The sequence below is a fragment of the Candoia aspera genome, chromosome 1 (assembly GCF_035149785.1).
Source record: "Candoia aspera isolate rCanAsp1 chromosome 1, rCanAsp1.hap2, whole genome shotgun sequence".
NCBI classification, from domain to species: domain Eukaryota; kingdom Metazoa; phylum Chordata; class Lepidosauria; order Squamata; family Boidae; genus Candoia; species Candoia aspera.
In genome coordinates this window covers 276,932,719-276,960,478 of record NC_086153.1, presented here as the reverse complement: position 1 = coordinate 276,960,478, position 27,760 = coordinate 276,932,719, and the positions used below count along the sequence as shown (strand labels likewise).

The window sequence follows — 27,760 nt, the reverse complement described above, 5'->3', positions numbered from 1 at the left end:
ATTAATTTGTTTTAGAACAGTATTTTAAATACCCCAAAATGACAACAGTGTAATTTTTCCTAACTTTTCAGCAATATTTGCACATTAGTAAATAACAGGTTTCATGCTTCAAGGAGTCAGACAGCTTGAGTAATTGATTACCTAATTAAATATTTAATTAAATATGACTGGGTGGTTCAAGATGACATTCTACTGAAAACTCAAAAAAAACAGTCATCTATAGCTTCTCATGACACGTCTTCAGACAGTTAATCTGAATTACTTCTATGGCAAAGGAATCAGCTGCCTGAATACTATGGATGCCAGCAAAATTTTCCAAACCCAAAAGCAGATATGAACTTGAAGAGCTCATAATAGCCTGCCTCAAAGAAAAGGCTAAACTTTCACACACATATATAAACAAACCAGAGCCCAAAAATAAAACCTGGCTATCCCCAGCCCACTCCGGCATATTCACAAACCATTCTTGTTGGCAGACGTGAGCACAGCAGGTAACTGAGGAACATATTTTATCTGATTCTATAAGTAATATACACTTAGCAAAACTAACAACCACTGATATCCTTCTTGAAATTTGTATAATCCCTTTCAAAGCTATCTTACAGTAGTTGGCTCAATTATGAAATCTTCAAATAACCAATTCCAGTTTTAATTCTTTGCTTTAATTCTCTTAATCTGTCCTGAATCTTCTACTATTCAGCTGCATTAAATTATCACAAAGTTTGGTAACTACCAGAAAGGGTTAAAAAAAATTCCAGATCCTTTTCTCCATACCATACCTAGTAACCTCCATTACATATGAATCAGTCATATTTTTTCCCTAAACCCCCAACATTGTAATTTATTCTAATAGAAAAGTTATTTTGGCCCCTTCACCATTTGACTTGTCCTTTTCTGCAAGTTCTCCCACACAACAATGGGTGTTTGTGGGAATCCAATTAGAAAAGAATTGGACAAATCCTGTAAATGTTGTTTCTATTTTCCATATTCAATGTGAAAGAACTTAGTAAAAAGAGTGCCATGTTTGCCCCTTAGTAATTTACAATATTGCAAAAAGCTGTTAGTGAAAGGTACTAAAAACCTCTAGTACAATTTGAGAACACCCCTCCATCCATAATCAGATCATAACACCCAAGGGATGATAATGTGTGATTGGTCAATGGTCATCACATAACTAAAACTATGGCTGTCATTTGCTGAGTGGTATAAAATTTACTGGTAGGTAACCATGGCAATTTGTCCCAAACAAACTTTGAATAACACTATCTTGCCTGGAGCAGCTGATATGCCAGTGTTGGCAGTTGTCAGGCACTGGTGAAAAGTACTGGACTGGACAACCCTGTTGCAGTGCTGGCAGCTACCAGGGCATCACACAGGCCTGAGCTACTGGATGTCACATTTTGAAATGGCATAACTGCAGAGGTGGGAACAGCAGCTGGGCACAGAGACCAACGGACACTCTTTTCAACCTTGAAAGCACTGTCAGGCAAGCATAGCTGACCCAGCATGAGCGCCTGTAATGCAATAGGGCAAGTTACTAAAACGACAATCGACGTGCTGCACTGCTGGAGATAGCATTTTGATTTACTCTTACATTATAGTCCACCAGCAGCATTAGATCAGGAACTAGATGATCCAGGGCCATCCTCTAATATTGTATGTGAAGCTTAGCTAAGCAAAACAAAACACAGATATTGCTGAAGTTAACTGCAAACAACTTAAAAATGGAAAAGCTGCAAGTCCTGACCAAGTCACTGTGGAGACACTGAAAGCAGAGGGGTCTGTAATAGCCTATATTCACAGGCTATTCTCAATGGTATAGAAAGAACAGGTCTCGCTCAACTGGAAGCTTCTTGTTACTGTGCCTGTATTAAGAGTGATAAGGCCCAATGTGAAAGCTATCATGGAATTGGCCTCATGTCTGTAGTTGGAAGGGTCCTTGCACAGATTAGAAGAGCACACCTATAACCGATACAAAAATCCCCTACACAGGAAGAGCAATGCAGCTTTAGATCATGCCATGGCTGTGTGGACAGATTTTCACTCTCAGGCACGTACTTGAGGAATATGTATAGTGTGGAAAGCAAACTATTATTGTGTTTATTGATTTCAAGAGTGCCTTTGATGGCATCCACCAGGGTTCTAAATGGAAAGCTCTTTTGGTGATCAGCATATCCAGCAAAATTGTCCAAGACATTGCTATCTTTTATGACAGCATCCCTTGTGGGATTGAAACAACATGATTATAAAACCAGCCCCTTCACAGTCAAAACAGAGTATATACTATCAACACTATTGTTCAATGTGGTGATAGACTAGATAATGGGAAAAAGCTCATCTGGGCATATAGAAGTTCAGTGTGATGCAGATGAGCTAAACTTAAAATGATAACAATACACCAATGACATTGTTTTCACTGCAGAATTAGAACTGAAGGCACAGGAATTATTAGATGTCATAAGCAAAGGAACAGAGAAGTTTAGACTACAGGTAAATGCGAAAAAAGAACAAGGCCATGTCAGTTGATGGCACTCAAATTAACCTTACCCTCAGATGTGTGCCAACTATACAAGTGAATGAATTCAAATACACTGAATTGCATGCATTGGTTGTATACAAATAGCTTTTGCCAGCTTACAATAGTGGCTCTGGATAAAGAAAAATTTTGGCCTCAAAATGAAGCTTCAAGTATTTCATACAGCCATCATGCCAGCCTTGCTATATGCAGCAAAAAAAACGGACACTGTTTGCTCAGGACCTACAGAGGTTGAAGGTGTTTCAGAAGAGTTGTTTAAAGAGGTAAAGGTAACATCCACTTGGCTGGAAAATAAACCAAATGACCCCAAAAGATCAACCAGACAGAGGCTGGAGCATGGAGGCTACATCCTAATCTCCCAGAATTTGCAGCATCTGCTCAGGATGGAGAACAATGGAATGGCATTACAGGGATTATTAGCCATGGCTACCACAACTCCACAGCTACAATTTAAATACTCTACAATGTGCAGGAACATTCTGCCAATGCATGAATGAATGATGTGAAAGGTTCACACTCTGCTCATAACTTTTAATTGTATAGAGGCCAACACTGAATGGAAACTTCACTATGGTCTTAGATCACAGTGCAGCTAAAATACTATCAGTATAAAACACAGATTAACGATAAAAGATAGCAGTAAAATAATAGGAAATCAGTATACTTAAAATTTAAAAATATTGTCTTGAAATTCAACTCAACTGTTTCAGCCCTGAGGTTACATGAGTATGAGAAGACATTGTAGCTGGGGGGTGGGGGGGAACCCAGCAGCCCTATAACTTTGGAGTCTTTGTCTCATAATAGATACTGAATGTAAAATTTATCTGGATGGTCTGGGAAACTGTTTGATATAGGCTAGATTAGCCAACATTTTCCCCATCTCTCTAACTCCATTATAGCTCAAGTAGACTAATCAATTAACACATACTCAGTTTACTATAATTAACAATTTCTTGATCATTTTATCATTGATTTTGGGCCTTATTTTAGCCCTACTGTTCATTTAACTGTTAAGAAGCCAAATTTTTAGTTCAGTGATTTTCCTTTTCTGGGGGAAAAAAAAGTGCAAAATGATGTTCTTTCAATTACAGAAAACGAAGATTGGACATTAGCTTGACAAGGAGGTTATGAGTTCCCATGATTTTATAAAGAGACATTTTTAAAATAAGATTAAAAAGAAACCTTATTTCTTAATAAGTCCTAAAATGACTTTGCCTTATACTGGGATTAGGGGAGGTGGAGATAGCATCATGCATTGAAGTTCATCAGACAGACATTTAAAAAAGTTTCCATTGTTCAAGACTTTATATATGTTGTGAAGAGGAATTCAACTGCAAAAGGCCTGATGGAATTTATTACTGATTAATAATTTTTATTAGTTGTTTTAAGGATGGGTTCTAAATTTATTTTTGTTAGTCACAGGGAGGGCATTTTCAGGTTGGAGAAAAATAAAACAAACTGAAATGTTCCTTCTTTTATTGTTCAAACATTTTTCTAATTTTCTATTACAATAACTTTTAATGTTAACTGCTTTGATTATTTTAAATGAGAAGCCATATAGGAATACTTTCAAAAAATAACTTCCTTTAATTTCATTAAAGCTAGTAATTATATTGTTGTGGCACACAAACATGGATAAGTCTGTATAGCTTCTCTGACTTTACAGTCAAAATACATTTTAAAATAAATGGAAATAAAATACAATAGTGGAACATAGCCATTCATAAGTCTATGGAGCATACCTATCTTATAATTTAAGCAATGTTATAAAAGGAAATCAGTTCCTCCTGATTTCAAAATATAAAGAGGGTGGAAACAAGGTGGGAAGAGGACAGGGTAGGGCAGCAGAAGAAGGAATGAAGTGCCGGAGGATCCCAGGGGCAACAGGTGGAAGGAGAGCTGGAGAGCTTCTGTGTTGATGAAATATGAAAAGGTCACTCAGCTTGGTGACTCTTCTTATTTCTGCATTCAAGGGGGAGAAGATGAGCAGCAGGGCAGGTCTGACTTTTCTCTCTCCTCATGGGGCAATAAGCAAAATTACTATGTTTGCTTTGGTGGCAGTTGCACACAGCTGTGGTCCTGCTACCAGGGCCGCAACTGGGGGGGGCAAGCGGGGCATGTGCCCCGGGCGCCGCACTGGAGGGGCGCCAAAAATGACAAAATAGTATTTGTATAATGAATGTTTCCTGGCACTAATAATAATTCCCACAATAAAACTTACTAACACCTCCCTCACCAGCCCATGGGGGGGGGCGCAGAATCCATGTTTGCCCCGGGTGACACAGACCCTAGTTGCGGGCCTGCCTGCTACTGTTACTGCCACTGCAATAGCACCCTCTCTTACTTCCACGTGCAGTAATATTTTTTTCTTTAAAGCTGATGGTTTTCTTTCTTTAAAAAATTCACAACCTCCTCCCGACTCAGCCCCTGCCAGAATTTCTTCAAGCTTAGGAATCGCTACTTAAAAATAAGTCTTTAAATAAAGTGCCTAAGACTCAATTGGGAAAAAGGATTATGGAACACAGTATTGACTCATTTATTGTTAACCAGTAGATTACAAAATAATAGTGAATGAAAATGTATGTGATTTATATGTCCTTCTAAATAAAAGCATCTGAACCTTTCCTAGTCTGTGAGACTACCCTTTTTAGCTGCCACGCAATTCTATGAAAAACACATTTAGTTTCTGACAGGCATTATTTGTATACCCAGGTGTGCTCTAAATCTCATTTCTCCTTTAAATTGAAAGCAATAACTAATCCATGCACAATAATGTCTAGATCTATTTTCCCTAGCTGGCACTGCAGACTTACCAGCAATAATTAATAAAAAGCCATTCTGGCTACCACTGTGATCTGTGTTTCCAACAAAGAAGCACCCACAAGCTACTAACCTGACCTTTCATGGGAAATATTTACAATCCATGAATTACCAGCCAAATATGCTCCATCCAGATCAGCCAATTTCATCCCTAAAATAGTTCTATCTTGCCTAGATGAAACTTCAGTGTTTGCCTTCATCCATTCTAAAACCATTTCCAACTATTATTTAGGAATTGCACAGTCCCAGAATATTAGTCTCAGATCCTAGAAAGAAAGATAGAAGCAGTAGTATTAAAATGGACAGACCTTCCTCTCTCCCTTCCTTCATGCTGCACCAAAAACAACACCCCCCATACATCTACTAGCCTCCACTGTCATCCTAGCTTGGGTGAAGCCTGGGTAAAGACCCAACTCTTCACAGCCTTCTAGAAGGCCAAAGGGGGGTGGGGGAGAGAGACAGGATGCTGCCAGATCTCATAAGGGAGACTGTTCTACAAGACAGAGGCATCTTGGAATTATTTGCATGGGGAAGCGATATATGGGAGTTCTTTGAATCAGCAGCAGAAACCAACAGTCTAGGGCTCTCTTCCAATCAGATTATAATTTACAAAGAGTAATTAATACAACCTAGTCCCGCCAGTAACTTTCTTTCAGCCCTATGAAGGCGGCAATGGCAAACCATTTCTGAAAATGCTGCCAAGTTAATTGCAGGGACTAGTCCAGGCAGTTGCCAGGAGTCAACAATGACTCGAAGGCACTTAAAAAAATAATAGCAGTACAATCAGTGAGTTGAAGTAATTTAATTCCACAGAATTCAAGTAAATGATTTTAAAAAGCTAGCAACTTTTTAATTGCTTAACAGATTGAGTTTGTGTTTTGTTTATTCGTTTAGTCGCTTCCGACTCTTCGTGACTTCATGGACCAGCCCACGCCAGAGCTTCCTGTCAGTCGTCAACACCCCCAGCTCCCCCAGGGACAAATCCATCACCTCTAGAATATCATCCATCCATCTTGCCCTTGGTCGGCCCCTCTTCCTTTTGCCCTCCACTCTCCCTAGCATCAGCATCTTCTCCAAGGTGTCCTGTCTTCTCATTATGTGGCCAAAGTATTTCAGTTTTGCCTTTAATATCGTTCCCTCAAGTGAGCAGTCTGGCTTTATTTCCTGGAGGATGGACTGGTTTGATCTTCTTGCAGTCCAAGGCACTCTCAGAATTTTCCTCCAACACCACAGTTTCAAAGCATCTATCTTCCTTCTCTCAGCCTTCCTTATGGTCCAGCTTTCGCAGCCATATGTTACTACAGGGAACACCATTGCTTTAACTATGCGGGCCTTTGTTGTCAGCGTGATGTCTCTGCTCTTAACTATTTTATCGAGATTTGTCATTGCTCTTCTCCCAAGGATTAAGCGTCTTCTGATTTCCTGACTGCAGTCAGCATCTGCAGTAATCTTCGCACCTAGAAATACAAAGTCTTTCACTGCCTCTACATTTTCTCCCTCTATTTGCCAGTTATCAATCAAGCTGGTTGCCATAATCTTGGTTTTTTGAGGTTTAGCTGCAAGCCAGCTTTTGCACTTTCTTCTTTCACCTTCATCATAAGGCTCCTCAGTTCCTCTTCGCTTTCAGCCATCAAAGTGGTATCATCTGCATATCTGAGATTGTTAATGTTTCTTCCAGGGATTTTAACCCCAGCTTTGGATTCTTCAAGCCCAGCTTGTCACATGATGTGTTCTGCGTACAAGTTGAATAGGTAGGGTGAGAGGATACAGCCCTGCCGTACTCCTTTCCCAATCTTAAACCAGTCCGTTGTTCCGTGGTCTGTTCTTACTGTTGCTACTTGGTTGTTATACAGAGTCTTCAGGAGGCATACAAGATGACTTGGTATCCCCATACCACTAAGAACTTGCCACAATTTGTTATGGTCCACACAGTCAAAGGCTTTAGAATAGTCAATAAAAGAGAAATAGATGTTTTTCTGAAACTCCCTGGCTTTTTCCATTATCCAGCGGATATTGGCAATTTGGTCTCTAGTTCTTCTGCCTTTTCTAAACCCAGCTTGCGCATCTGGCAATTCTCGCTCCATGAATTGCTGAAGTCTACCTTGCAGGATCTTGAGCATTACCTTACTGGCATGTGAAATGAGTGCCACTGTTCAATAGTTTGAACATTCTTTAGTGTTTCCCTTTTTTGGTATAGGGATATAAGGTGATTTTTTCCAATCTGATGGCCATTCTTGTGTTTTCCAAATTTGCTGGCATATAGCATGCATTACCTTGACAGCATCATCTTTTTAATTGCTGAACAGATTGAGTTACATCCAGTGATATATGATCTCACTTCCATCTGTAGAACAGGCTGTTCCCCACCCTCTTCCTCCAGTTCTGCTTCAGAGGGCCCCAACCCTTTGGAATACACTGGTGCATCAGAAATTTCAAAAGGAATGTGGGGATAGAATAGCTGTCTATTCACTGCAGACAGATTAGTTCTTACACATGCAAAAGTAAACAGCTTGACCCCAGATCTCTCTATTAGCAAAACAAGAGGCAGATGGAAATGGTCCTCTGACCAAAAAGAGAGGGCCGTCTAACCCACTGCATCACTTGAATGGGAGAAAGAGGAGCAAGAATGTTGAACCTTTATTTTACTTCAAATAGTATGTACATCTGATACACAGCAGTCACTGGAATTCTTTCACATTGGCTTTGTAGCTTTTGTTCCATAAACCTAGTTACCTGAGCTTTTCTGTCCTTGGAATTCTACTCTTGAGGTTTTTTGCATTGCTACAGAGGGAAGCCTTACAATTACAGTCCTTAACTTTTCTATAAATATTAATTTGTCTTCAAGTTATTGTTGTTAAAAGAATTATCAATGGTACAATCTGGTAAAACCATTTTATTTACTTATTCAATTTATACAGCTGCCCATTTCACATACTGTAAGTGACTCTGGGTGGCTTACAAAATTAAAACAATACCAAAAAAAGTAAAATAATCATACAAGCCTTAAAAACCTTAAAATAATTTTAAAAACATACAATATAGACAACGGGAGAGCAGAAGTCAATTGAGGAACAGTACAGCCATTTTATATGCTTCACACCACTACTATCTAATCCCCAGGCCAGATGGCAAAGTCATGTCTTCAGGCCTTTCTGGAAGGCCATCATGGTTGGGGCCAGCCTGACCCTGGGGGAAATGATGTTCCATAGGGTGGTACTGCAGCAGAAAAGGCTCTCCTTCCAGGTTCCATTAGGTGGCACTGTCTAGTGCAGCCTTTCTCAACTTTTTGACCCTGGAAGAACACTTGAAATATTTTTCAGGCCCTGGGGAACCCCTGCACAATCAGTCTCAAATATAGGCCTGAAGTTACAAAATTATTATATTTGTTTCATGGGTAGGCCTGTTTATATGCATTAACAGTGTTCTTAAACTAAAAAAAAATGTAACTTACCTCTTTAATGTGAAGTTGCCTGGATTTGAAATAATTTTTTAAAATAAATCATGATCTCCCAGGGAACGCCTAGTGACCTCTTGCAGAACCCCAGGGTTCCACGGAACCCTGGTTGAGAAACCCTGGTCTAGTGGATAGAACCTGCAGCATGCCCCTTCTGCCAGACCTGATGGAATGGGTATATGTAACTTTATACTACAAGAAACATGAATTGCACAGTCCTTTTTCTTTTTTGCTTGTAGCAATTGCAGAAAATATAAATGTGTTATTTGCTCTCACAAAAATCACAACTCAGAATTTTTTCTTTATACTTTAATATAGTCAATGTTTTTTTCTGAATGAAGGAACAAGAGGAAACATTTTGGAAATCTGAAATTTGGATGATGGATACCAGAAGCCTTTAAAAACTAATAGCAAAAGATTATTTGGACATATTTTAATTAATTTGTTTTTATTCTATTTGTTTAAACTTTTATTTTTACTCTATTTATAAATTTACTGGATCAAGCAATAGCTTTCAAATTTCCACATATATCACTCCAAAATCAACAAAATTCTAATCTACTGTTGGAACAACTCAGCCCACCTTACTATGCCAGTTCATACCATTATAGAGAGCATCCAATATTTCTTCTCTGATTCAATATTAGATAAAAAATAAATGTGCAGAATATTTCAATTTTAAAAATAAGATCAAAATCTTTTTATATATAATAAATCTTAAACAATACTCCCACATTACTTCCTTAATGCTTTAAATATCATTTCAAGGAAGGGAGGGGGAAGCTGTCAAAGGAAGAAAGAAATTGGCCACTTCAGAGCCATAAAACCTCTTCCGAAGCCCAGGTGATATTTCCCTTCACCTGGATTCAAACTGTGAAAAGTGAGCGCTTAATCAATGTCCATTCTTTCTTCTCCCCATACCAACTGAAGCCACCTGAGCCACAAAGCACCATGAAAGTGAAATCATAATTCATGGTACTTAGGCTTAGATTTCAAACATGAACTTTATAGAGAAGTAATGTTCCTCAGCCTTTAATATACAAAGCAGTGACGTAGATATTCAAATTACTAAATACCTAACAGCTACTATTCAACCTGGAATATTCAGCTTTAGAAAAATACTTGTCAGTGTGGCTTTTCATTCAGGCAAAGTACCTATACCACCGTAAGAGCTTAGGCCAATATAGAGCTTTCTCTTTAGCTCATTTCAATATCTACCCTCAACAGTACTAGAAGGAAAATGTAACTTTACCATCGTGGTCTAAATATTCTATCTGAATTTCAGGAACCAGCAACTCTAGCCCATGCACTTCAGCTGCCCTTTCTACAGGATTCCATGTCCTGACCTTGCAATTCTCCTTGTATTTAACAGACCTGGCAGATAGAGGAAGATTATATCAGTGCTCTGAGATCACTAACAGAGTTGCAAAATTATTACCATTGCTGTATTCCACCTATTAAAAAAAGCCTAGCCTATTATATTGCTTATCCACGTATGAAGTTCTTTTTCTTCCCTTTTACTGTTATTTGTTTATAGTCATATTTTTTGATATTTCTGTATAAGATGTATAATTCTGTATAATCTTTGATAGAAATAAATTCCCCAGCAAGAAGAGGCATACCACTGTTCTAAGCAAATTTTTCTAATATTTAACAGTTCTTATTGTCAAGACAACCCTCCTAATACTGAATCGCCTTTCTTTTAGTTTCAACATGTTGAGGTAATGGTGTTGGGCTCAAAAGAAAATAGTTTTTGCCTCCTCTTGCATATGGCGGCATTTTAAATTTACACAGACTGGAGAATATCCTCTCTTAATTTCCTCTTCTGCACACTAAACAAGCTTGATACCTTTAAATGCTCCTAACAGGATTTGATTTCTAAGCTCTTACTATTCTGCTATGAATTACCTGCCCCAACTTCTCTATGACCCTTTTAAAGAATGGTGCCCAGAACTAGACACAAGTGTGGTTTAACCAGTGCAGAGTATGACAAAGTTGGATGCAATGTTCCTGTTAATATAGCCTAAGATTAAACTGTCTTTTTCAGGATCACACTACTTGCTTAAAATACCTCCTTAAATACCTCTGAGGAAAAACTTCCTTGAACTTAAATAACTCCTAAAGAAATGTGGTTATAACAACTGAGAGATTTACCAGATTTTGAACTTTCTATCATTAATGTAACTTCTAAAAAGGAAAGGTATTCTTATGAAAAGACAGTATTTTTACTGGAAGGATAAACGTATTACTTATATTTTCATCCACTATTATTTCATAATCTAGTGTTAAGAATAAATGAAAAAACATTGTGTTTCTTCTCCTTTTTTACCATTTGGGAGAGGAAACTTTTTCTATCAATCTCCTTTGCCTCAGCTCAGGTCAGACAGAAATAACAATCCTCACTCTTTTCTTCCTGCCCCCATTATATTTTACCATCTTTTTCTACCTTTAGATTTAGATTTACACTCAGCTTTAACAAATACTCTTCCCTGTAATGACCCTTAAATCGTATATGTCAATATTGGAACCATTAAATTAATCTGTTAATCTGAGAAATTCAAAAGGTATTTTATTATATTCTTATCAATATAAAATGGCTGCAATTAAGAAAGGAAGGACAATGAAAGAGAAGTACAATAGAATTTTAAATTAATTTTAATTATAAATTGAAATTTTCATTAAAGGGGATCTGGCTAAAATGAACAGTAGGGAGGATGGTGGGTTTCTAAAAAAAAATTCCAAAAGGGGCATGATGCCAAAAGTCTGAAACCCCTGTTTTTGCACTTAGTGCTGAAACAAAACAGAATATGCCTATTCTTATAAAGTTATAACTGATGGTGAAAAGGAACAACCAACACATGTTTTGGCAGAGGTCACCTCTGTACACTACAACACATAGCACAAGACAATAAGGACATGTGTCTCATTCTTCTTAAACTGCTGTGTCACCCAGAAGAGAATTCCTAAAACCTTCCCTGTGAGGAAATGTGCAAACATAACAAAAACGGAGGATATGAGTTCCATTTGAAAGTACAAAACACTATACAAATTAGGAAAACGAAGATATCTGCACTTTCTAGTCCAAATACAAATCCTTAATGAGATACTATTTGTCCTTTGAAGCAAGGCACAATAATCACTACACTACAGTACGTCAATGAAACATCCTTACAATATTTCCCATGAAGTGGATCTGTGCAAAGAATTCAATTACAGAGAAAAAGAGAGAAAGAAAATGCACACACGCTGCTCCTCCAGGGGAACAGGCTTAATAGTATAGGATGCCAGGGAGGCATACCACCTACAATTCCCAAAGTGCCGGCTGGGTGACCTTGGGCCAGTCCCTCTCTCTCAGCCCAACTCACCTCACAGGGTTGCTGTTGTGGAGAAAATAGGGGGAGGAAGAAGTCTTAGGTATGTTCCCCGCCTTGAGTTATTTATAAAAATAATAAAGGCAGGAAAGTAAGTAAGTAAGTAAGTAAGTAAGTAAGTAAGTAAGTAAATAAGCAATCTCACAGAATACCAGCAGATAAATAAATGTGGCAGAATCAACTAGGTACAGTCACAAATATCTCCTGTATGCCCACAGATTACAAAGTAAAAGGAAACAAAGAAAAAACATTACCAAAATATAGAAACCAATGGTGTTGTATATCTCGCATTTATCAAGGATCACTTGCTTTAACATAAGATATCAAATAGTTTGTTACCTTTTCTGGCACCTCAGGAACATTTGTATAAATGTATCACATGGAAAACATGGATGTTTACAAACTGTAGGGGAGGTATAAAGAATGCATGTAAAACTAGCCTATCCAAATTTAATCTTTATGTTACTTAAATTATGTTTAAGCAGCATAAAGCATTCTACAGAAATAAATTCATGGAGTGCCAAAAACAAAAATAGAATAAAGGAGACCAAGCATAATATCCTGAAATAGCCTCCTGTGTTTGCAACACAAGCAAAAAGGAAAAAAGGGTGTGTGTGTCTTTTTTATTGTAAAAGTTGCTTTCTATCAAATCCCCATTGGGAGAGCATTTCAAATTCAATGTGTTATTCCATTTTCATGGAATGCGTAATGTGTCTCTCTCACTGAAGATATTCAGAGAAGACCTTAGAGCATGGGCAGGGATATATGGGAAAAGGCATACCTTCAGAGGGTTGAGCCCCAACTTAATTCATTAATAATTAGTTAGGTATTTTATTTTTTTATATTTCCCACCTTTATTATTTTTATAAATAACTCAAGGTGGCGAACATACCTAATACTCCTTCCTCCTCCTATTTCCCCCACAACAGCAACCCTGTCAGGTGAGTTGGGCTGAGAAAGAGTGACTGGCCCAAGGTCACCCAGCCGGCTTTCATGCCTAAGGCGGGACTAGAACTCACAGCCTCCTGGTTTCTAGCCCAGCACCTTAACCACTAGGAAATAGGTCAGAATTTTCGATCAAGATCTGCAAAAGCTGAAGCTTCTGAACTATTTAAAAGTAGCATACAGTATATTATACTAATCAAAGCTGCAGATTAACAAAGCTGGGTGACTTTGGGCCAGTCATTCTTTCTCAGCCCAATTTACCTCACAGGATTGTTGTTGTAGGGGAAACAGGAGGAGGAAGGAGTATTACCTTGAATTATTTGTAAAAGTAATAAAGGCGGGATATAAAATAAATAAAACAAAAATAAAATGGACTTTATGGTAAATATTTTTTTATCTAGTGAAGGCTACAACTAATGAAGAAGCAACTAAAAGATGCTCCATACTATTGAGCCATTGCAGTAACATTGGCTCAAGGAACATTTCTGAGCTTTCCCCCTGTATTCTGGGAGAATGAAGTCTAATGCAAAACAAGCTAAACACCAATATTCCAAACCCAAAAACTCCTTAATCAGAATACCTCTAACTTACCAAGATTCAGCTTCAGTTGATTAGCCCTTACCCACCCCACTGCTGAATCAGCAATTCAGCACCTTTAATCTTCCTTCAGAAGACACCAACAGACAGACACAGGTATCACTACTAACTGGTCTGTAGGATTCTAAAACTCAAGGGTTCTGCCATGAGCTTCAGGCTTTACAAAAATATGCACTTAAGTAATACAAAAATATTACTTACATAGCAATTAACCTATGGAATCTCACATTTAACAGACAGCAGGCTAGTACAGTTTCAAACCTCTAATTTATTTAGACATGCTGGTCAAAATATTGCAGTTAACTTATTAAACCTATTACAATTACAGAATACATTCTGAATAGATTTTACTTTATAAATAAACTATGCCCAACACAGACAGACAATAATTAATGCCAAATATCTCACCCACTGTATGAAAGCATTACACAAAGCAAGAACTTTCAGGTGCTTGAAAATTATATTTTTTAAAACTAATAAAATGCAGTGGCATGAAATTCCATGGATTTGTATACTGCTGATTCCACATGGATTTCCAGTAGTTTAGAAGAGTACACATATATTCACAAAATCATAGTCTTGGAAGGGAGACTTCCAAGAGTTCTGTTGGACTGGAAGAGCATATAATCCCCAGTTAGGAAGCAAGGAAGTAAATAAATTGTAGAGCTTATCTAGTCCAAACCCTGCTCAGTGCAAGATCCCTTTTCCCTGTTCCCTCAACTTCCTCATTCAAGTTACTGGTGAACAGCACAAGACTGATGACAGAGTTGGTGGCACTCCAGCTGGTACTTCCCTCCAAGTTGAGGTGGAGCCATTATTTAGCACTCTTTTGATGTGGTCATTCAGCCACCTGTGAGCCCATCTAACAGTAGTTATCATCTAGCCTATATTTATGAGTGTGTGTGTGTGTATCCCCTCTTTGAAACTGAGCATTCAACTGATATTCAATCTTGAACTACAGAATATCTATCTTAATTTGTTTGAATTTATACTTCATTCAGTGTTTCAATGTTTAAGATAATTTTTTATAAATAAGTTTGATATCAAATGATCTAAATCATAGTTCACTCATGATTATTGAATTAAGCTTTATATTGCCTCATTATCTGTTTTTAAAGCACAACTGTTAAGAATTAAACTCAAATCATCATATTAAAAGCAGTGTCATTCAAATTGTGAGATAATTTAAGTCGTATTTCAACAGAGACCATGAAACCTGGTTTTATGAATGAATATATGTATTTCTGACTTCTACTGACCAAGTATGATTCATGTGTTGTGTGACTAAGCAAGCATGAGGGAAAGGGGGCAGTAAGTGCACTGGTATGAGCCAGCTTCCTGTACAGCTGAGATCCATCACTACTGGAATTTTTTTGGAGCTTTGTCTATGGCCTAGACATCATCTCTTTCTTAAGGAAGATTTTAAAAGCTGGCTAGTAGAGGTTTCCAAAAGACTGCAAGCATTTGATGGCTAATAAAAATGCAATTTAGGGATACTTACAAATGTTTTAGAGAGGGAAGATGACATTTCACACTATTCATTTGGGATATAAATGCAACATTTCTCATAAATAGGAAAAAAAAATAGGAAAAAAGCACCAATGGAAGGGGGAGACATGATTTGCGTATTCTACTTCTATCATTTTTTTCCTGACATTTTCTCATTTTATTAACAATTATAAATCTTAATTATTTTCTCTTAGCCTTAAGATAAATTGATATGCATTTAACTTTTTCTTCAACTACATATATCTAAATATATCTTTAGCTTATATGTTTTTCACCATTCTTTAATTCCAAATTATATGTCAATCAGCTGTTAAGAGTTCCCTAGCCGCACCATGGCACTCTGTAGGATTCTTGTATATGTATTCAAGTTTTCATTTGTCCTAAATTAAGTTCCTATAATTTATTTTTTATTTGTGGATTTATGTGTTGTTTGTTAAATAACACCATGCTGTTATTTCTCTTTCCTGTTCCTGTCAATCAGGAAAATAAATAAAACTGGATTTAGCTTCACTAACAGATTCCTAGATTTTAAATACAAGTGAAAAAGAACTGAAGTTTTAAAAAAATGCAAGTCAGTTAGTAACAAATCAACTTTCAGGACTGTGTTTGTTTCTTTTTAGTAACATTTATTTTACCAACAATAGAACTGATCAGTTAATTCTGTGATTATGCAGCACAGTACATATGTAAATAGAAGATAGGAAAAGTAGAAGGAAGCTGCAAATGATGCTTGTAATTATATGAGTGTGGCTAAAATACAGCCAGTGAGGATACTACTAAACTAAAATTAAATAAAATGGAAATTTTGAGCAATATGCTGGAAAAATCCATGTTTTAGTAGAAAACCAAGTTCTCAGTTATCTCTGATAATGTAATTCGATTTCCAAAGTGAAATACATTCTCCTGTCTTCTAAGGAACGCAGACACAATCTCTGTGGGCCCAGAGATAAGAGAGGCAATATATCACACCATATTGAATTTTTAAAGAAACACTGCCTATAGTAAAACTGATACCTCCACATACAAACCAACTATGGAAGAAAAGGTCTACCTTCTACTATTACTACTGAGTTAGATTGTTAATACCATCTTGAGCAAGGTGGTTGTGACAGAACTTTAATTTTGATTTTATAAAGTATCCAAATACATAATTTGATATAAAAGATAAAGCAGTTGCTACAGATGTCCAAAGGAAACTTGAACCAATCTAATAGAAAACAAATTTTGATGAAGACACAAAATTTTCTTTACAACTATTTATTTATATTTATTTATTACATCTATCTATAATTTAAATAAATAATTTACTAATTATAAATGTTTTTATGCTGTTTCAGTCTCAACACTTTAAGCAGATTACAAGCAACAATGTAGAATATATAATATAGTAATGAATTATCAAAAATTATCAATGTATCAAAAATAAAAGATAAATCTGCTATTATGTTACTACAATCATAAAACCATGATACCTATTATCACCAGATTCATCCCAAACTCTATCCATTCTTGCCTCAGTCTCCAAATGTGCATTGAAAAATACATATTGATAAAAGCTTCCCAAATATTACAAGTAGGGGTATCATGTTTATATCCTGGGGGAGTATTCCACAAGAAGGGAGCTCCTGCAGAGAGGTTACTACCAAAGTAAAGTTATATTTTATATTTTCTTTTCTTGGAGACCTGACCATTACTGACTATCAAGTACTAAACATTTATTATATTTTATACTCTGACATGGCTGAACTGCTTTAATGGACATGTCATAGGAATATTTCCAGTTTTGTTCTTGTGAATCAGACACATTCAAAATTACCCATACTATTAAGAACTGTACTTGAGTCAAGGCAAGAGGAAGATCTAGTACAGTACATGGCATTATTGGATCAGCTACCCTGCTGGTCATCTCCAGAGCCTTATGTACCTCCAAAGGAATTAATTTTACTCTGAAAGATTCAACAGGGATCTGAACAAGAATGCTTCCTTTCAACTTCAACTACTTTTCAAAGTAAATCTTAATTCTAACACACTCTAACTTGCAATTATAACTGTTTCATAACAAAAGAATTACTACTATCAATTAATTTAGGATTTAAACAAAATCCCAAGAAGCAATTTTCAAGTCCTAAAAAACCGTATACATAGCAATAGCCTGCTGAAGGCACAGCTTGAATAGTAATTGTTCCTTAATTTGCATGGCTAGCATAATTTCCATAAACTCATCCATTCATCTGTATTCCCCTGTGCAACATCAAGCAACTTTTGCAATGTTTTCCTAACTTCAGAAAGAGAACTTGGAAGGGGGAAGGAAAAGGAAGGAAAGCTTTGTTCCATTATTGAGAATTCTATTCCATTAATGCAAGGAATTTCCAAATCTGAGCCACACAATACAATCCTCCACTCTGTGTTCATAGAGCAGCTCCCACAAGATTCCATGGCAACCTTCTTCTCCAGCTACTCCCATATACTGTACATTTTTTTCAGAATATACTGAACCAGCAAGGCCATCACATATTTTGTGTTATATTGACAGCCTTCTGTTTCCATCTCTTCCCCAAATACAAATATCCAGAATACTTCCACCAGAAACATGAATATGGAGACTATGGAAGAACTAACAACGGGGGACTGTGGCAAGATGTTTAGAAAGCTTATGGCTATAATTGAATGGACCTGAAGAGTGATCAGAAAAGCTTATACGGAAGCAACTAATAGGATTTTCATGGAGGCATTCTATTAGCATAAGATGCAGCAGCACAGTATCCATAAATATTAAAACCTATTTGAAAATACTGTACCACTTCTTGAAACATGTCTGTTTAATTAAGAGACTTAAGTGTAATCAATTATTTTATACAAAAACAGTGGATTTGTTATTTGTTAAACAATTCAAATGTCCTCCCTCAATAACATGTTTCATAGAATTTCTGCAATATTTCCACTACTTCCCTCCCATTGTCATTCCAACACAGATAGCACTCTTTATTATTGCAACTGCCATGTGGAATGTGGTTGTGCAGGTTTCACAAGGATTTATTGCATATAATGATGATATATAATAGTCCTTAAAAATCTAAACACAAATAAACTGCAATATGATATAAAAACTTGGAATAAGTAAGAACAAAATCTGGCCCACAATTTTACTTTTAAGTGGCATGACTACTTTGCTCATCTCAAAACAAATACCATTCAAATTCTTCTGTGGTTGTGAGCTCTATCATTACATAACTGACATGCTCATTCGCTTTCTTTTTTTCCAAAGGGCAAAACAACAGCAGGACAAACTCTCCACTCCCAGTACTACCATGAGTTTGTTTGTTTGTTTGTTTCTGTTAACCCTCAGGGTATATATGTGTGTGTAAAAGGCAAAGAAAACAAAGGAATGCAGCTAACTATACCCAGCAAAAATTTTCTACTTTTATTATGTGAGATATAAAATTGTTTTGAGGATCAAAGATAGTGGAAGTAACATGTAAGAACTAGGAGGTAGGAAAGGGTATACCTGATGTTGCAAAATTAAAAAGTTTACAATCCTATTTGACTACATATAAAGGATCTTGATTATAAATGCACTTTCTACATATTTTGCAAAATAACATGCTGATTTGAATATTTATGTTATATTTGTCTTTGTACTAATACTGAAGCTCTTAGAATTGACTTACATGCACTGCACAGACTCATTCATGTACACAAAGCACAAAATTCAAGAGATTGTGTAAATAAACTCTCTAGTAGCCTGCCAATATTGTGTGCTAAAATCTCCAAAGCATTTGCAGAGCTAAACCCTAAGTCAAAATATTCGATATTCCTTAACTTCAGTGCAACTAATATCTGAATTTATTTGTTGGGATCATGAAAGGGTAAGATTAAATAATACCAAAAATGCTACTATTCATTCATTCTCAAAAATAAAACTGACTTGATTCTTCTACGTGAAAAGTTCTCAAATTTTCTTCTACAATAGTATGTTACCAGTACACTGATAGGGGAAAAAAGGACATTTAAAATTCATCTTTAGACCTAAGACCTAAAGGAGACTGCTTGTGATAAATTAAAACAATCCTTCCTATAACTGACAACTATGTGCCGAAAAGAAAATTCAGCATAGAGTAATGATATAGTCGCATCAAAATCACTACAGGTGGTCTTAGTTTAATGACCATTCATTCAATGACCATTCAAACTTATAACAGCACTGAACAAGTGGTAGTTACAACCAGTCCTTGTACTTACAGCAACTGCAGCATCTCCACGGTCATGTGATCATGATCCAGGTGCTCGGAGCCCAGCTCACAATTATGTCACAGTGTCCCGCGGTCACACAATCACAATTTGTGATCTTTCCTGCCAGCTTCCAAATGCAAAGTCAACGGGGAAGCCAGCAGGAAGTTGCAAGTCACAGTCGTGTGTGGTCCTCATTTAATGACCTATGCAGTCCTCACTTAGTAATGGCAACTGGGACTGCTGGAACTGCCATCACTAAGCAGCACATTCTCATGGTTTTTTGTCTTATGACCTTGTCGCTTAATGACGGTGTTTCACTCCCAATTAGCATCGTTAAGCGATGACTACCTGTAGTTCCAGCTTGTTTCATGAACAGCATGCAGTATTACTTCTATTTGGAATATTATTTGCAGTTTCCATACAGTTAACTATTTTCCATTTCTGTACAGTACAATGTATTCTACTCCAACCAGTATGCTATCTAAAAATTGAAAATTTACCTAACGCTGTATAAATTTTAACTCTTTCTATAAATCGTCCCTTGGAAAAGAGCTAAAATAATCAGTGACAAGTACCAATCTATATACCTATTGCCTTTTGTTTTAGAGAAGAGTTATACCATCTAAACTAAATAGATCACATGGTACCCATGAAGAACACAGATTTCAATACCAGGATCACAAAGTTATCCTGATTTAGTGGAATAAATCCCTCTTCTGGAATTGAACTTTTGTGGAACAAAAATGTTGGGTATTAAAGTATAATCATAAGGATTCAGTGGGATAATCCTATGTTAAAAAAAGAGACTAATTCAACAGTGCAATGAAGATAACTGCTAAAGTAACATCATTCAATTTGAGTTTTTTTTTTTTTTTTCAAAATTTGTCCAGTATTGCCCTCACAAAAAATTTTTATATTGTAAGGACAAGCTGAATAGCTATATCCATGGTAACAAGTATATTTCTCTACATATGGCTAAATTGCCAAGAAGCAACTAGACAAACTGAAGCCTTTGTAAGCATCCCTTAAAGTCTGTTAAGACATTAAGTATTATGCAGGGGAAGGAATGACACAAGATATAACTTGATAGGTATACCCAAGATCTGGTAAGATAAGTCCCACAACTGAAAATATAGCTAGCGTTGATTCAGTTTGTTCAAAGAAAAAGAAACAATAAAACAGGAGGATGAATTGCACTACAGGTAGTCCTCAGTTAACGACTGCCTTGTTTAGGGACTATTCAAACTTACAACAGCACTGAAAAGGTAGCTTTATGACCAATCCTCAAACTTATGACTACTGCAGTGTCCCTGTGGTCACATGATCACCATTTGTGAGCTTCAGGGTTGGTTTCCAAGGAATGTGAAATATGTAGCTCCATTAAGAGCAACTATGTTAACATCAGTGCAGGCTGTATAAAAATCAGGAATAGTAATGACTGAGGACTGTAATTATTTTGATACTTGTTAGGAGACCAGCTCTGTCTGCAAAGTATGGTCTCTCTTTGAAATTCCTCATTTGCTTTGCTGCAAACGTTCTCCTTCAAAGACAGCAGGAAGTATAATCAAGCATTTGCCCTGGCCATTAAAAAAATTGATTTTAATAAACTCAGACCAATAAGTAGGATTCCCTAGTAGATGTTAACAGAAAAAGGAACTCATCTTCCATGGGGGCTTCTTTAAAGAGGAGATATTAAAGGCAAAGTGGAAACAGTTCCAAAGAGCAGAAAAAATTATTGACAGCCCCCCCCACAAACTTAGAAACAATTTGAAAATAAAAATAGAGAGATAGAAAAAGGGGCATGTCACCAAAAAGGTATGCTTACAGATGGGCCAACAATAGTAAGGATGATGTCAGGAAGGTTAAAACACAGAATAAGCAAAGGATAGTGAGGGATACAAACAACAAAAAGAGGTTCTTTAGACACTGCTTAGTTAATATAGCAAAAAGCAAATGAAAAAAAATAACTATTTAATTTCTATTTTAGTTTGGTCTTCTACAATAAGAGGCTATGTATTCTATTGGGAATTGAAAAGCAAGTTCAATGGGCAAGACTACAGCAAAAGTTTGGTTGAAAAACTGTCAAGAAATGCCTATTTATTTAAAATTAGTTTCAGTATTTGGTATTGGATAAATTGCAACATGAATACTGAAGGAATTAGCTTGTGGCTAAACCTTTATGTATTATCTTTGAGAAATCCTGAAGAAATGATGCAAGACCCGTGAAGAAAGGCAAATGTCCTAGCTTTAAAAAGGGGCAAAATGAAGTCTACGGACTTATTTATTTGAATATTTTAGCCGCCCAGCTCCAGTGGACTTAAAGACTAGTGAGCTTCAGTGGTTTGGAACTGATATTAGAACCATTAATTAGGATGCTGGCATACCTCCCTTGCTTGGATGAACTGAAGCAAGAGATATTTTAATTTCAACTACAGCAATGAATGGGAATTTAGACCAGATGGACCTTTCATGTTCTGATTTTATATAATCAAATGTCAGTATATAGAGGAGATCCAACAGAGGCACAGCTCTCTCATCTAGAACAACATCAAAATAGTAAGCAAAGAGACTTTAACACCGGTTTTAAATGGGGTATTTTCCCCAAGAATCAATAAGGAATAACCATAGATAGTAGTTTGGAGATGAGGGAGGGACATGCAAAACGCAACTGATAGAAGAGAATTTGGACAGTAAGAAGGGAGCGCTTCCTTGTCAATATAACATACAAAATTTCACTATTAAAAAGACTTTAATTTCCACTGCAGTTTAAATAACTAATTACCTCAAGTACCCTATACACATATAGGAAAGGCAAGTTTTATACTAATCCAAATAATAAATTTAAGTAATAAACTCTCAGGCTTTCTTGTTTTCTCTATTTTCTCTCCAAATTTTACAGTGCTTAACAACATGATCCAAAATAAACAGCATGTTATATTCACTCTGGAACAATACAGAAATTTTAGTTTCTGCTAAACCCTTTTTGGCAATAAAAATACAAAAATTACAAGTACACATACAAACAAGCACGCATGTGCACACACATGCAGAGGCTGTAGTTCACACTGTAGATACGAAACATTATTGCCTATTCTGTGCAAGAAACCTAGTAGTTGCCAATTTATACCCCCATCTTTTTGCACTCATTATGTGGAAGAACAGGCTAAGGAATAGGAGCTTTAGGATTCTGAACTGCCAGTCAAATCACTGCTTGGCAAAATAGCACTGGTTTAGCCAAGTGTATCAGGTTTTGGGGATGATCTACTTTTATACTTTGGTTTGCCAGAACATATCCCTATAGGAAACAAAACGTAAGTTTCAAGTATGTATCTCATAAGGTCTTTTAAAGATACTTTCAGTATGCTTCATAAATTAAAACTATCCCAGTTGTTTTATACACTTCAGCCTTCTTTAATATACATACATATCCCCCCCCCCACCTCAAAAAGTTAAAAAATTGTAAGGAGAAAAAAGCTGTCAAGGGATCTTACCCTACAAGCATAATACTATGGCTCTCAACGGCCCTGGCTTCTAATCACAACTACAGTACCAGGCAATAAGGAAATGCTCTGTCAACAAGAGAAAAAGATACTTCACTTCTTTCAAAACTGTATTCATTCATCAAGAAAACCAAGCGCCAGAAGCCTTTAGCTTACCAATTACAGGCTGTGGAATGCAGGTTGTTACACTTGAGATGGCCTACCTTTTATTTAATTTTTGGTTCCACTTTATTATAGTGCACATTCCAAACATATGAACTTGAAGTTGGTGAATAGTCACTGAACTTAGAGTAAAATAAGGATTTAAATATTTCTTTTAAAAGATTAAAATAACTTTTTTTTTTACTCTTGAGTTACAAGAAGTACTGCTTGAGCCAATTCTCAGAGAGAAAGGAGTTAGTTGTCATAACAATGCTATAGTTAGGCAGCATAAGTACTTTGTTGTGTCACAATGTGGCTTTGATTATAATCAACAGTAAATTTCAATCCTTACTGACAACTTTGCCACCAATTCAAAAGCTTCTAATACCCAACTAATCTGAAATTTCACAAAGGGTAACTTTAAAAATAAAACTCCACTCCACAAACACCTTCTCTAATCTTATGCCTTCCAAATGGTTGTATTTCGTAAGAATGGTAGTCAGCACATCTGGGGAGCTTCAGCATGAGAACAGACTGCAGAGTTCAGCAATCCACTGTAAACATCAAAAGTTTATATCCCATAAAAAGCTAAATTACATACTGCTTCATATATTATAGTCTTACCTTAAAATATATTGTTCTAATCACACAGAAACACAATTTTGCAGTTGATGTTCCTTTTTTCAGCATCTAAGCATGGTATATCCAGGTATTTCACCTGCAAAATAAATCAATAAGGGAGAGGCAGAGAGGGAAAGGTTATTTCAAAATCATTCTTTCACTTTTGATTGCAAACAAGCCTTTTTTTGCATTTAACCACCCCCAACCTCTTCATCCCATAAATATAATTCAGTGCCCTAAATTGTGATTTAGAAATTATCAACAGAAATTTAACATCTCTAGATGCATCTAAATCTTTTATTCATTATATGGCATAAAACTCTTGTATTCCATACAAAGTAGAGGGAGCTAGATGTAAATTAGAATGCCTTTTTAAAAACTTCCAAGTTCACATTTTGCTATACAAATATTACAAAAATGTATTCACCTATACATTTTTTCTCATATTTCTACAAAGGAAATTTCGCTTTAATCTCCAAATGAATATACAAGTATTTACTGAGGGATGACTTTGATACATATAATTAATACAGTTTTTCTGCAGTGAAGGCACTGATTTTTATTATCAAAATCTGTTTTGTCTCAGCATGAAAATATGGATTCTTGAACCTGATTTTAGTCCCTGGAAGGTTTAGAGCTGTTACTTTTTTCTATACTATAAGTCTAAATGGAAAATGATCAGGAATCCATATATGTATATGTATATATGCAAAGGAAAATTAAGGACAGAGAAATAAATAACATCTGTAAAAACCAGAATATGTATGTATGGTAAGTATGTGTATATGTATATGTGTATGTCCACCCAAATTGGAGATATAAAGCATTGAAGAGTATTAATTCTATGGAATGAAACGAGAGAGTAATAAGAGCAATGTCATGAGTTTTTCTGATGATCACTTGCAAACTACATTGACAAGGGACAACCCTTATTACACAACTGAATATATTACAAAGGACAAGAAATCTTAAGCTCACCCACACAATGCAGTGTGTCCTTTAAGTATTAAAGTTGGATACTCAAAAACCTTTTGAGTGGGGACTCAAGATACTTGTTTTAATGTTTGAAGGCCACAGTGCTGCAACTAATAATTGTTCTTGAGGAGAATTTCCTGTTTCTTTCTTCCTTGTTCCAGACCTAAATCTTCAATAGCAATTCTGAATCCAGTAAAAGTTGTGAAAGCATCACCAGGAAGAGTGGTAAAATGCAAGATAAAAAATAAAAATAAAGGAAGCCCACACAGCTGGATAGGCCACTAACAAATAGCAACTGGAAACATAAAGCCAGTTCCTGACCCTCATCTTTTTAGCCTAAAATCCCTGAACATACACCATTATTTCATTAAACTATTCCCAATTTTGCAGAGCTTAAATTTAACAAATTAGCACATAGAAAAGAATCCTGTATCACGTGTAATATTCAGATGCATTCCCGCTCGCAATCTTGTTTTTATTTAAGTTTAATTTTTTGAAGTGGTTTCTATAGAATGTTTTAATTGTTGGCTTTATTGTACACTTCCTAGTCACTTTGTGAGAGACAGGCAGCCATCTAAATTTGATAAATAAGTAAATAGAGCCAGTTTGGTCTAGTGGTTAAGGTGGTTAAGGTGTTGGGCTAGAAACCAGGAGATGGTGAGTTCTAGTCCCACCTTAGGCATGAAAGCCAGCTGGGTGACCTTGGGCCAGTCCCTCTCTCTCAGCCCAACTCACCTGACAGGGTTGTTGTTGTGGGGAAAATAGGAGGAGGAGGAAGGAGTATTTGGTATGTTCACCACCTTGAGTTATTTATAAAAAATAAAGGCGGGATAAAAATGAAATACATACGCACATACATAAATTCCTTCCAATAATGGGTATTATACATGAATGCTTTATTCTCATGAGACAGTTGAAGAGGGGATAGTAGACTGCTCCTGTTAATAATAACAATTTCATATATTCCAACCTGCAAGTCTTCATAAACGTAGATAAACAAAAGACTTGCAAAGAGAAGGAAGAGGAAAAGGAGGTATCTAGGAGGCAAGGTTCAAGTCAGATTCCTTTTAGAAACACATTTTGAAATCCTAGTTAAACACTGCTATGATCTATAAGATTTGTTTTTCATTGAGGATCCTGAACTTTAATTCATAAAATGAAGGACAACTGGGTACTTTAAAAATGCAGTGCTTGGTGAAGGCAATTAGCAAAAGGAATCAGGCAGATGAGATATTTTCAAAGTTCTTCCATAAGGTATGCTCTGAATGTTTTTCCATTAATCTAATCCATGCAATTGAACCTGGCAGATAACTGATACTAGGCAGAAGAACAGCTTTCCAGAGTTATCAGTCTTTCCTGACTTAGAGCCCTCTGTGTCATGGTTCCTGTTCCAATGTTTCCACAAACATCGTAACATGTTCCCATGCCATGCTGGTGCTGACACGTGTGTGTTTGTTTATTTATTTATTTATTAATCAAATTTAGCCACCGCCCATCTCCCCCAAAAGAGGGACTCTGGGTGGTTTACAATAAAATCAATACAATCTGGGCGGTTTACAATAAAATCCTGTACAGTGTTGCTGTACAGGAGGGGGCTGCCTCCGTTCTTTGTACCAGGCGCTGATGCGAGGAGTCAGGAATGTGTGTGTGGGTTATCTCGCCTGGTCAAGGACATTTTCCCGAAGACCAGCAGGAACCATTAGGGTCACCTGCAAGGAATGGACTTGTACTGACTCTGGGGGGAGGGATTGGGAACTGCCTAGGCTTTTATTGAGTGAAATCCCGCGCTTTTACCATTCTCAGCTTCGCTTGTGATCCTGCATACTATTCATTATTAAATCAGATAACCATGAAAGTCTTGTGTGAGTCTGATAGTGATTTTGTATAGGCAATCATTATACTCTGAATGAATGCCATCCCATCATCTCTTATCCACGAAAAGCTAAACATCTGCAAGGCACTCTATTTTGGGCACATCAGATTTAGTAAGGTAGACAGTCTCTAAAACAAACTTTGTTATATGAAGGATGAACAATTTTATCATTTTTTTAAAAAATCCATAGTACTAATGTTTACTACTAAGTGCAGTAAGGCATGAACCACAAAATGTCCAGTTCAAATCTCTTCTCACTTATGTTTGTATAAACTAATGTTTTAATTTCACTTCCCTTTCTAAACCATTGCTGTAAAATTATCCAAATAATCTGTGTATTCTTCCATGAATACCTGCATTCATTACACAATTCTATTAAGATACCTAAGTAATTTGCCTATGTTAACAAGGTTGTGATCAAACAGATTTTTAATTTGGCTGAACTTCCAACATTTATTTCTAATTTATATAACAAAGATTCTCAAGGAATTCCTTGATAAATCTGACATTCCACTGAAATGGTTAGGGAGATTTCACATTCAAGGTTAACTATCAAAAGTGGTATCTTAGACTGACTGTTAAATATGTTCTGCTCCCTCAAAGTTAAACTACTACCTTCATTTGCTAAGATGAAAACTACTTATCTTAACAACAAACTCATATATTTAAGAACAGAATACATCAAAGCCTTGAAGTTTATACCCACTGTTTCTTATCCTGACTTCTGGAGCGATTCTGAACAATTCTGCCCCATCTGCTACATGACAATCCTTTAAATAATTTGAACAGAGATATCATGTCCACGCCTATGTGAAGGCTGCAAGCTACTTTCTGCTAAGAAAGTTCCTCCTTTAATAAGAAACTAAGTTGCTTTTTTCCAATTCCACTCTGATCCTGCAGCTATGTGCAATGTATCTATCTCTTAAGTGCATCTTACATTACCCATCCATGAATTACCAACAGGAGTTCCATCATATTCAGAAATGTTTGTTTTTTGGCAAAACCTGAGGATATATATCTACAAGGTATCGAGTATAGCAGATTTGGAAAGTACTGGGCTCATCCAACTGAGAGTGTTATCAAAGAATCAGATCAAGATGTATAGTTAGATTACAGTTTCCTCCCTAGTTAAGTGTTCTGCTCCCTTTTAAATGTCCATGGCTCTTTGGCTCTCAAGACAATCTCTAC

The 27,760-nt window shown here is 36.4% G+C and overlaps 1 protein-coding gene across 1 annotated transcript in view; it reads right to left on the bottom strand.

Annotated features, from left to right (window-relative positions):
* SIPA1L1 (signal induced proliferation associated 1 like 1) overlaps positions 1-27,760 on the bottom strand; it is a 206,339-nt gene that overhangs the window by 160,809 nt on the left and 17,770 nt on the right. Inside the window, exon 2 of the mRNA XM_063289841.1 lies at positions 23,728-23,821. The gene's annotated coding sequence lies outside the window, so the exon portion shown is untranslated. The remainder of the gene's footprint in view (positions 1-23,727; positions 23,822-27,760) is intronic.